Source organism: Halichoerus grypus, chromosome 2, assembly GCF_964656455.1.
Source record: "Halichoerus grypus chromosome 2, mHalGry1.hap1.1, whole genome shotgun sequence".
Taxonomy (NCBI): Eukaryota; Metazoa; Chordata; class Mammalia; order Carnivora; family Phocidae; genus Halichoerus; species Halichoerus grypus.
In genome coordinates, this window is record NC_135713.1 from 19,049,694 (window position 1) to 19,061,474 (window position 11,781).

At 36.7% G+C, this 11,781-nt stretch overlaps 1 long non-coding RNA gene across 1 annotated transcript; it reads right to left on the bottom strand.

The window, feature by feature from the left end:
* Positions 1-673: 673 nt before the first annotated feature.
* LOC144380942 (uncharacterized) lies at positions 674-11,082 on the bottom strand. Its single transcript, XR_013445296.1, has 3 exons — positions 10,931-11,082; positions 7,914-8,011; positions 674-805 (listed from the first exon to the last, which is right to left on the bottom strand). It is a non-coding gene; the product is annotated as an uncharacterized LOC144380942 (long non-coding RNA).
* Between the last annotated feature and the right edge of the window lie 699 nt (positions 11,083-11,781).

The window sequence follows — 11,781 nt, forward strand, 5'->3', positions numbered from 1 at the left end:
AACTTCTTTTTGTAAGTGCATATCTTTTTATTGTTATATTAATCACCATACATTACATCATTAGTTTTTGATGTAGTGTTCCATGATTCATTGTTTGTGCATAACACCCAGTGCTCCATGCAGAACGTGCCCTCTTTAATACCCGTCACCAGGCTAACCCATCCCCTCGCCCTCCTCCCCTCTAGAACCCTCAGTTTGTTTTTCAGAGTCCATCTTCTCTCATGATTCATCTCGCCCTCCGATTTCCCCCCCTTCATTCTTTCCCTCCTGCTATCTTCTTCTTTTTTTTTTTTTTAACATATATTGTATAGACATTAGTGAGGGTATATGCTATGGTGAGCACTGTGAATTGTGCAAGACTGTTGAATCACAGATCTGTACCTCTGAAACAAATAATACAATATATGAAATCTAAAGTTCTTTTTGATGGTGGGGATGAAAATCAGGAATATAATATTAACCAAGTATTTGCACAATATGATCAAAGATATCACTAAGTTCAAAGGTGCCTTACAGGTCATATTCAATTTTTTAATAAACTTTTAATTTTAGGATAATATATAAATGGCACCCTAGAGGATCTCATACTTTTTGGACATAGTGAGTCTTCCTTCCATTGTACAGTAGCTAACTAATTTCTCCTTGGCGTCACTATCAATCTACCCAGCAAGCACAGTAACGCCCTTCTTTGCTTGTTGATTCAATGGCATAAGAATCCTGAAGAAGACATATGGCGATTTCAACTTTTGGGTCAAGAGAATCATTTTTCTGTTCCCTGGAACAAGGACCACTAACCCAGTCAAGCCTAATATAATGAGAACAGAAAGGAAAAAAAAAATGTTAGTAAATTACTAGGAATAATAATTACAAGAGCCACTGAAATACCCAAGAATAGCATGGTATAGTATTCTCCTACTTTTATAAATGGGTTTTTCATCATATAAGATGGACATCAATATTTACGTCACTGTTTTTTGTTCCTTTGGATCAGATGAGTTGAGATATATGGGTACTGCTAGAGGGAAGACAAGCAATCTCTCTCAAAGACAAAAAATAACACATTTTGCCATAGGAATAATTAGTTACTGAGTTCATCTTACCTTTTTTTTTTTTTTTTTTTTTTTTCATTTTTATTAAGGACTGTGTCTCTTCCTCAACCTGTATAATTTGGATGAAGATAAGGGTGAAAATGTCTACTCAGGATAACAAAAAGTAGTCATTACAGGCTGTGGCAGAACTCATTTTCAACAACAGGTCTGAGAATTAGATTGCTAATCTGTAACTTGTTAGTCTTAGACATTACCTTTGATGGTGTCAGAGGTCTTTCCGAGGATATACCATACCACTGCAGCTTCTCTGGCAGAGATTTCTCTTGACGGTCACGCCACAGACCAAGACAAGAGAAATATGTAAAAACTACATGGCGAGATGGGGGATAGTTTTTCAGATGCCTGGTGTGGAAGTGGAACACTCGGTTATTTACTATAGGGTGAACATGGGTATTTTCAGGCACTTGGGGTTGGAGTTATTGGAATCAGCCACATGAGGGTCATGATGGGCTTCAACAAGAGGTCAATGTGGTTCTCATTCTTTGAACAGATGTCTGGAAATAAAGCTTCTCAAAGATAATGTGTAGCCATACCAATGTTGCAGAGTGGAACCCAGGTGTGTCTGACAGGAAGGTTGGGAGAGGAAAATTAAAGGCATTGAGGCATGTGTGGATGAGGGATTATTGGGTTGTACATTCACTGCAGTCTGTTCTGTAAACCTGAAGTAGTTGAGTTATGTGGAAGCAGAAATGGTGGGTCAGTCCTTAATTGACCCTTCCCACTTCTGGTAAGCACACGAGGATGCTGTCATTCTCTCTAGTGGTAGCCTTTATGATTATCCCTTCCAGGAAGGGTTGAATATCTTCTGTGTATGGATCTAGTTCCTTCTCTTCTAACCAAAGTATTGAGCAGAATGTCCTCCAAGTGCTCTATGTCTGTGTTGACATTACTGGAAATCCAAGTGGCACTGCAAGTTGAACAGACACTCAGGCTCTTCCTGTCCCAGTCCAAGGGGTTGCTTGCATGGATCCAGTCCTTTATCTCATATCAATCAGTGGTATACCAGAAGCTCTCCCACATCTGAATATTTTCATAGAATAGCTTGTGCAGGGCAGTATGTTAGGTAGTTGAGCCTTCAGAGGGGATCTCTGGAGCCTTGGAAGTCCATAATCATGGTAACCAGCTATGGGAACTTGAAATGACTCTCCAAAACCCTCTTGCTATTTCAGGAGGATCATCTGAGTGGTAGCGTGTCCTGTGTGTCCTATGTGTCCACTTGCCCATCTTCAGAGTAGCATTACCACCGTGCTAGTCAAGGGAGCTAGATCATCTGAGATATTTCTGGTGCCTGCAACCTGCCCTCCTTCACACAAATAATCTAGGCTTATCTGTGAGCTTTTTTTTTTTTTTTTTTTTTCTGCCTTCACCTGCTTCCCTTCCTTCTGTTCCCGACAATTTTTCCATTAGAAGTGCATTTCACATATGGATATAAGTAAAACTATGCATTTAGGAAATTAACTATTTTACACCAGGATTCCTTATACTATGTGACTAGCTGCACTGCAGTTTTCAGGAAATTGACTAGCTATAAACACTACTTATGAAAACATATATAAGGAATTTAACATATAAGGAAATTTAAGGAAAATTAAGGAAAATCAAGATTTATATCTTCTGTTTTGGTTGGATTGTGTCTTTACTGTTTTGAGGAAAAAGAACTGCATTTCAAAAAAATGAACAAAAGAAGCTTTTGTAAAATTTAATGATGTTGATAACAATTTTGGAAGGTGGAATTTAATATTCCCATAAGTGATAAATATGATTTTTACCATAATTCTAAAATATCACCTCTACAGATGTATTATTTTGAGTACATATATCAATGAGTTTTATTAATATTCTGGTTTCTTTTTTGTAACACCACATAATATGTATTGTTCTATCGGTCTGTCCTTTCAGAGGATTTTATCTCTTGTCAGTTTTCAAGGATTTCTAGGTTCACAGCAGCTGACTTTTTATTACAACTTTTATGACTCTAAAACCATTAGAAGAACATCAATGCTTCCCTAAATTGGTTTTTTGGAGAAAATGTAATATGTTTGATGAATTAAAATAAAAAGATGGAAACATAACAGCATATTGGATTACTTGTTAATTTTTCTCTCTCAAATGTTTTATATTGAAGAGGATTGATTTGTGGAGTACAGTTTCAAACCTATTTCACCTTTGTTTCTAGAAAAAACTACATTTTGTCCTAGAAAGCTATTGACATTTCATCAGAGGAAATAGATTCAGAATTGCTGCCCAGTAAAATCTTTCTTAGCGATAGTTCTCTATCTTTCAACAAAGACAATGCAATTGACCTTGGGTCAGAGGATAAAAAGCTGCCATTATGAAGTGACAGAATAACTGGTTGTCTTCCTCTGCTCTGTTTTGGCCATCACAGGGTTCTTTAGAGTCATGCTTTCACATAGAGGAGGAACTAATCCAATAACCACAACCTAAATTATACAACTTCTTTGTCTTTGTCAATTTAAATTGGTAGGTTTATCAGAAATAAAAGCAGAACTCCAAGCCTATTCGGAGATCATAAACATAAATGAAATAGAACTTAAAAGGTTGTTGCCATTTAATATGTCACAAGTCAATTTTTTATACTTCAAATTGTTTATCTCTGGGCTCTGCCTCATTTAAGAATAGGAGGCCGGAATCCATTTAAATTATAATAGTTGCACAGTAGCAATTCACAAATAAAGCCATTAATTGTCTCTTTCCAAATAATTATTTGAAATAAAATTCTTAAATGGAAAACTTCTGACATCAAGTAAACATTTAATTCCTTCAAAGTGTGAGAAACTATTGTTTTAAGTACAATTATTTCCATTATCACATTACATTAAATAATGAAGTTCATGTAAATACCTTGAAAGTTCTTATCTCTTTTTTAAGAAAATATAGATGTAAGATAATCTTAGAGTAAAATTTACAATAATATAGAGATAAATGAAAGGAAACTGTTAGGAGCAGAGGGTGTGAGTATATTTTCCATTTATTCTTTGGAAGCTACTGAGTTTAACTAGATTTAAGGACATCTCAGACATTAAACATAGAAATGAGCCTTGGTTCTTGTCTCCACTTTGTCATTGATCACTTGTGCAATCATGGACAGTCCACTTATTTTTCTGAATCTTTGCTTCTCATTCATTACAATGGAAGATTTAAACTATATTTCTTCCCCAAAGAGCCTTCTAGTTGTAATTATACCATTACTTATTTTATTCTTGCTATATGAAGTAATTGAATGTCTAGGTTTGTTTTATTTGAAAAATGTATACCATTTGATCACTGTAAAAAAGTTCTCTGAAATGAATATTAATATTTGATTTAGCACCATTACCATGTATCAGGGACTCCATTGGTGCATGTAGCCAGCAGTTAGAGGTGGCATTATTTTGAAATACCTCGTGTCTATCTTCTACCCTATGACATGGCTTTACTATACTGTGGCAGGCAGAAAAATGTGGAAAAATTCCAAGGATGCCCAGATCCTAATCCTAGGAATTTGTGGAAATGTTAGTTTACATGTCAAAAGAGACTTTGCAAATGTTATTAATTTAAGAATCTTGAAATGGCAATATATCCTGGATTACCCAGCTAGGACCAATGTCATCCAAAGGGTACTTTTAAGTGAAAGAGGGAGGCAGGAGAATCAGAGAGAGAGGTATGATAATGGAAAGAGAGGTCAGACTGATGTCATTGTTGGCTTTGAAGATGGAAGGGGGCCAGAGGCCAAAGAATATGGGCAACCTTTAGAAACTCAAAAAAGTAAGAGAATAGATTCTCCCTTAGAACCACCAGAAGGAAACTGGAGGGTCAGTAACCTGTTGACACATTAACATTAGCCTTATGAAACCCATTTTTGGCCTCTTACCTGTAAAAATGTACCATTTTAAGCCACTGGGGTTGTGGTTATTTTTTGTAGCAGCAGCAATAGGAAGCCAACAGACAAATCAAACATCAATCCAAGATTTTGTTTTTGTTTTTATTTTTGGCCTTGTCAATTATAAGGATGGAATGGCAGGGTTTGGTTGGGTGGAAGAAGAAGATTAAAAGAGTAAGGTCTTGAGTTTAGTTATACATTTTATAAGTTTGAAAGGCTTAGTAGATAGCCAGCTGAAAATGTTGTCTAAGTAATTGTATTTATCTCGATTTTAGAAGATGAACATATAAACATGGGAGTCATTAGGATACAGGTAGCATTTAAGACTATAAAGCATGGTTAGATCACTGAGGTCCTAAGTGTAGCATGAAAGAGAAGAGGTGTATTGAGTAAGCCATGGTTGAGAGCTTGGGAATATGAAGAGGAAACAAAAAAGGAGTTTGAGAATCAGCAGCTGGTGAAGCAGGGGATATACGAAGTGAATGAACTCTTTCCAGAATAATATAGTGATTTGTCAACTGTGCCAAGTGTTGTTGATGACTTAGATGAGAATGGAAACTCACTATTTAACTTAGCAATGTGGAAATTATTGGTTACCTTGGCAAAAATGTCCTTGAGAACAAAAACAAACAAATAAAAAACTTTGGAACACATTCAAGATAATACAAGGGGAAAAATATATAGACAACACTTCATAGGAAAGGGATGTGAGTCAAAGTTTTATTTCTTTTTCTTCTGAATATGGATAAATTACTATTTGTGTGGTATGGGAATTGTCCAGTTGATGATCCAAGAGGTGAGGGGATAATTGCTGGAGTGATGTCACAGAGTAGGTGAGAGGAGATGGGATCTACAGCACAACTAAAAAGATTAGTTTAGAGCATAATTGATCAAATAATTACAGAAAGTAAGAAAGGTTCAGGAATACAGTAGCTATTACAATTTTTTGGTTTTCTTCTCTTATTAGATTTCTTTCCTAAGTGATACCATCAATTTCTATGGATTTAAATATTGTCTTAGCACAATGATTCCTACAAGCATAGATCTAGAACAGAATACTCTTCTGAGCCCAGGCACATACATCCAACTTTGCACTGACATTTCCAAGTGATGCTTCACGGATTTCTCAAGATTATCTTGTCCCAGAAGTATATATTTCCCACTTCAACTTTCCTTTCTTCCAAATCTACTCTCAATTCTCCAACTTAACCTTCCCTAACTTAGTAACCACAGTCCACTTCATTACTCAAGCTTGACCCATGACCATACTTACATCCTATCATTTAGTAGCCTTTATCAAATCCATCTCCTAAATTCAGCAACATAACTTTCGCCTTCTATTTCTTCATTTCTATTGCCAACACCTTAGTCTTAGTTAAAGTCATCTCTCACCTCCACTATGTAACAGTCTTCTAATCAGATTAACTGGTTTCCTCTTCTTCAGTCATGTATTCCCCCCACCCCCTCGCAAAATAGTAAGTCTCCTAAAAATGCATACTTAGTTACACACTCTGCTTCTTACAGCATTTCAATGGCTTCTCATTGCTCCTAGAATAAACTCTGAACTCTTTGCCATGGTCCTTGACTATCTGTCCAGTCTCTCTCTTTATTACTCTGCTCCAAACACAGAAAATGGTTTTAAGTTCTTCATGCACAAGAAGTACTTTCTTCCCTTGGGGCCTTTGTACATGGTGTTTTCTCTGCGTGTAATGCTCCCCTCCCCAATCTTCACTTGACCAGCACCTCTTTTCTTGGGTTTTGGTACAAATGACATCTCTTCAGTAAAAGGACTTCTCTCATCAGCCTATCTAAAATAGGCTTTGCCTCTCCCATCCTCATTATTCTTCATTTCTGCCCTTTATATGTTTTTGTTAAAGCATTAATACTCCAGGCAGAATACATTATTAGTCTACTTAATTAAGAAACAAGGGATCCATGCAACACCTTTCCTAGTAGAATGTAATCTCTATGAAAGAAGAAACCAAGATTCTGTTTTCCTGGTACAGTGTCTAACACAATTCTTGCTGCATTGTAGGTACTTAATGCATGTTAATCAAATGAGAACTAATAAATTCTACTTTAAAAGCTCATTTTTTGTTGTATTTTTATAAAATATATTATTTAAAACAAAGTTGATTTTTAAAATGCACTAATAAACTTTATTTAGCTGAGAATATCTACATTTAAATGTTTTTTAACTTATGAAATATTTTATTGCATACATATAACTATGGATAAAATGGCATAAATAGAATCAGTGAAATGATGCTTACATACTATAAATTGGAAGTCTTCATTTAATCAAAATTATAAAAGTAAAGCATAAATATATTTATTTGATGTCATACACTTCAGTGGCTTTACCGGAATGAAAATAGTGCTCGAAGCAGAATAACAGACTGTCTTACATCTGTGAATTTTCAAGTTTTGACCAATATCTGTGTGGCTTGAGGGTGTTGGACATCTGGTAAGTTTCACTCCTATATTTTGGCATATATTTCTTTGCTATGTTTGGGGAAAAAAATAAATGCTTGCAATGTGTGATTGAAATATTTATGAAAAATTCATTCTTGCATACTTTATTTTAACTCTTCAGAGTTTATTATTTCTCATTTTTTTCTTTTAAATTGATGACAATACAGATGAAATTAAAACTTTAATTTTTGTAATCAATGCCCAAATATTGACAAAGCAATTTTGTAAACAGACAATTTAGAGATTTAAAAGAGAAATAATAATTAGCAAACTATGTGATTTAAGCTGGTATTTTTTTCTGTAGTTTTGATATTTTATTTTTATGCCATATTTCCTTTTTACTTACCACAGGATAGAAAGAGTAAAAGAAGGAGGATTTGAGATTTAACTCGAATTTTTAAAATTAAGTCATCTCTTTTTCCCCCTTTCTAATTTTCTCTTAGTTTTACCTTAAATGTATAGATTTCTGTGTCCTATACAAAAGCCTGAGCATAGTCTCTTCTCATAAGATATTCACAATCTTGTTCAAGATGAGACCTGTGGAGAGCTAACAAGGAAGACAATTCAGTAAGTGATAAATACCAGGGAAGCAGTAATCTCTCACAGCTCTGGCAGTGCTAAAATGTCCAAATGACAAAGAATTCAAGTATTGAATAGATGGATTCACTGTGCTCTCCCATGTCATGAGCATTCCAGCTGATGCATGCAAAAACTGCCTTAATGATAGTGTGCCCATACAGCCCAATTTACACCCATTGTCCAACCTACTTATTAACAGCATCTCTTCTTACTCCCAAAATAACTGGTTTAAATGAGTTGGTCCTCCCATTTAATGCTTTCACGAGTGCAGGGGGTACAGCAGCAAAAGTAGGTTAAATTACCCTTGTGTCCTCCCATTTTCTCCCACTCCATGCAACACACACATCCTGTTCCCCCCCCACCTCCTATTACTAACCATATCTAGCTTAGCTCAGGGTGCAAAGTGGCAATGAAAAGCTGACCTTCATTTCAGGAATTCAGACTTTATGCATTCAGGGAAACCCTTTTCTCATAGAAGATCAAGACCTAACCTTGTAATTTTATCCTTTATATAAATCTGACCTTTGAAAACAATTTTTTAATGCTGTGTTATAGAGCCTGAAATGATTCCTTTGAGCTGCAACTCCTGCTATCCTGGTGGCAAATACAGTTGCACCTGTCCTACCATCACAGTCTTTAAACCCAACCTCACTGGACTCACTGAACTTTCTGACCATGCCTACTCTCTGAACTCATTTCCTATGTCTGAGTGCTGTTGAGCCACATCCTCACACAACACACGTGTTTCAGCTCTTCTTTTATTATAACTTAGATTCTCTCCATGTGTATATGGCTTTAACTGTAAGTTGTTACACTGGCCTTGGGGAACCCCTCTTGCCCTATTCCATCCAGGTGCCTGCGAAGTGCTGGGTACTTCATATCCCGTGAACAAATCAGACCCATTATCAAGTCCTTCTTCCATTATCAGAAGTTTCTCACATGTAACGTTGTTCCTCCTCCTCTCTCCCAAAAAAAAACAAAACAAAAAAAAACCAAAAAACAAAAAAAACTAGTGAGCCTAGGGAAAATTTAAAACCCCCCTAAAAATAAAGTGTTGGCAAATACAAGACCAGAGCCTTTGTTCACAATCCGTTTGGCTCCAGTCCTAAATATCTAACTGCAAATATCCATTACCAGTCTATTTATCTATCAAATGATATATTTGTCTATCTAAATATGCAGTTTCACCATGGTTTCCATGGAAATTAATCTTTGTTTCTGGATATTACAGGGACCACGAGGAAGGACTCAGATGCCAGCATTTTGAAAAGAAATATTCGGGAGCCCCGCCTTGCAGACAGCACCACTTAGAACCAGCCACACAGGCTGCGGTAATAGGGGCCACTTTGTATGGCCCCAAGGCAAAAGCACTTCTATTCTTTGTGATTTCCCTTTAAAAAAAAAAAAAATCTCATCTATACTCTTTGTATAGCCTCTACCGTGGACCAAAAACTCTTTTGCTCTACTGCTCGTTCAGTCTCCTTTCCACCTTTTTCTATGCTGAAGAGTGACTTTTCTGAGGAAGCCACCAACACGGCAAACTCCATGGGAGCAGCCCAGGTTCCCAGGTGCTCTGAGCTGTCCTGAAAGGCGCTACTGAAGTAACCAAGCATATAGAACTCACAGTCACAATTCACAAAAGCACCTCCCTCATGCACAGTTTTCCTCTCAATCGAAACTTTGGTCCTTAAATCTTATTTCACTTACATTATCCCCTTCCCTGTTATATCTCTGTGTCTCTGTATATGTCTACAGGTAACCAAGATTCACATTCTAAAAGGAGGTTGTATCTGGATAATAATGTCACACTTGACTTTTCAATTATTTAATTTTAAACTTAAATTTAATCTAGAGTGTGTGAAAAATTGACATGAGTGGAGCCATTTTAAAATGGAGTCGGCGGGCCCGTTGGAGAGAAACCACCTAAACCTTCTGACCACCCTTCCCACAACAGTAAACAATTTTCTGACTTTAAACACTATAGATTCATTTGGAACATTTCCATTTTGCACACGCAGGAACCGAAGCTCTCTTCTGACTCTATATCCCTGTATTTTGATAAATTCTCATCTATTTTTGGAGCATAAGCCAGAGGAAAGGAATAGCTACTGCCTTAAACCCTGGCTTCCTCAGGGGAGAATGGGCAGGGGAACAATGTGTATGCTTTTAGTGAGTTACTGTGAAATAGCTCACTTGGGAGGTTGTTGGACTGAAATCTAAAGGTTTCTGCTTTATTTTCAGATTTCAAAACCCCTTTTTCAATCCTGCCAGTTGGTCTTCCCTGATTCTCTGCGTCTCATTCTCTAGCCATCGTGGTGGTCCAGGCCAAAGCTCTAAAAGTTTGATATTATGTCAAGTTAATATTAGTATATTTGGGAAAGATACACGCCAGAAAGAAGATGCAGCATCTTAAAGATGTCTCTACCCTGTGTGTACACGTTTGACCTTCTAAAAGTCCGAGCTAACTCATAATTCATATGTAAAAATTTCCAATACACAGTTTTCTGATTACCTAATAAGTTGCAATATTAAATTTCTATGAGATCAATGCTTTTGAAGCAAAAACTAAATCTTAAATGACAAAACATGAGTCTAAACTTGCTCGTTTAAATAAGTAAGTGAATAACTGTCAAATTCAAACGACTGGATCATCAATTCATTGCCCATTGCTAGTTTGTCTCTCTTTTGAAAACCAGGTCTTTGTTGGCCCTTAGGCAAAGATAGGAGCAGCTGTTGATGCAAGTTGTTGTCCATCTGGGAGAAAATTGAAACTGTTATAGTTTAAGAACTGTCCATGAAATTCTTTAAATCACAAGCTTTAGATAGTAATCTGGAAGATATTACAGTGGTCAATTCTAATTTTAAGAAAATGCAAATATCGGGGCACCTGGGTGCCTCAGTCGGTTAAGCGTCTGCCTTCGGCTCAGGTCATGATCTCGAGGTCCTGGGATCGAGCCCCGCATAGGGATCCCTGCTCAGCGGAGAGCCTGCTTCTCTCTCTCCCTCTGCTGCTCTCCCTGCTTGTGCTCTCTGTCTCTCTCTGTGTCAAATAAATAAATAATCTTAAAAAAAAAAAAAAGAAAATGCAAATATCTTCTGCTAGTCTACATTTTATTTTTTTTTTATTATTATGTTATGTTAATCACCATACATTACATCATTAGTTTTTGATGTAGTGTTCCATGATTCATTGTTTGCGTATAACACCCAGTGCTCCATGCAGAACGTGCCCTCTTTAATACCCATCACCAGGATAACCCATCCTCCCACCCCCCCTCCCCTCTAGAACCCTCAGTTTGTTTTTCAGAGTCCATCTTCTCTCGTGGTCCATCTCCCTCTCCGATTTCCCCCCCTTCATTCTTCCCCTCCTGCTATCTTCTTTTTAAAAAAAAAAATATTAAGATTGTGTACACTTAACCATAAATCTTAAGTAAATGAATAGTTATTATATTTCTTTTTTTTTAAAGATTTTATTTATTTGACAGAGAGAGACACAGCGAGACAGGAAACACAAGCAGAGGGAGTGGGAGAGGGAGAAGCAGGCTCCCCACAGAGCAGGGAGCCAGATGGGGGGCTCGATCCCAGGACTCTGGGATCATGACCTGAGCCAAAGGCAGACGCTTAACTGACTGAGCCACCCAGGTGCCCCTTATATTTCTATTTGTAGTAAAAGTATACTAATTTGTGAACACTTCAAGCAAGTACTATTATTATTACTTTTAAAGAAAGTATTTTAAA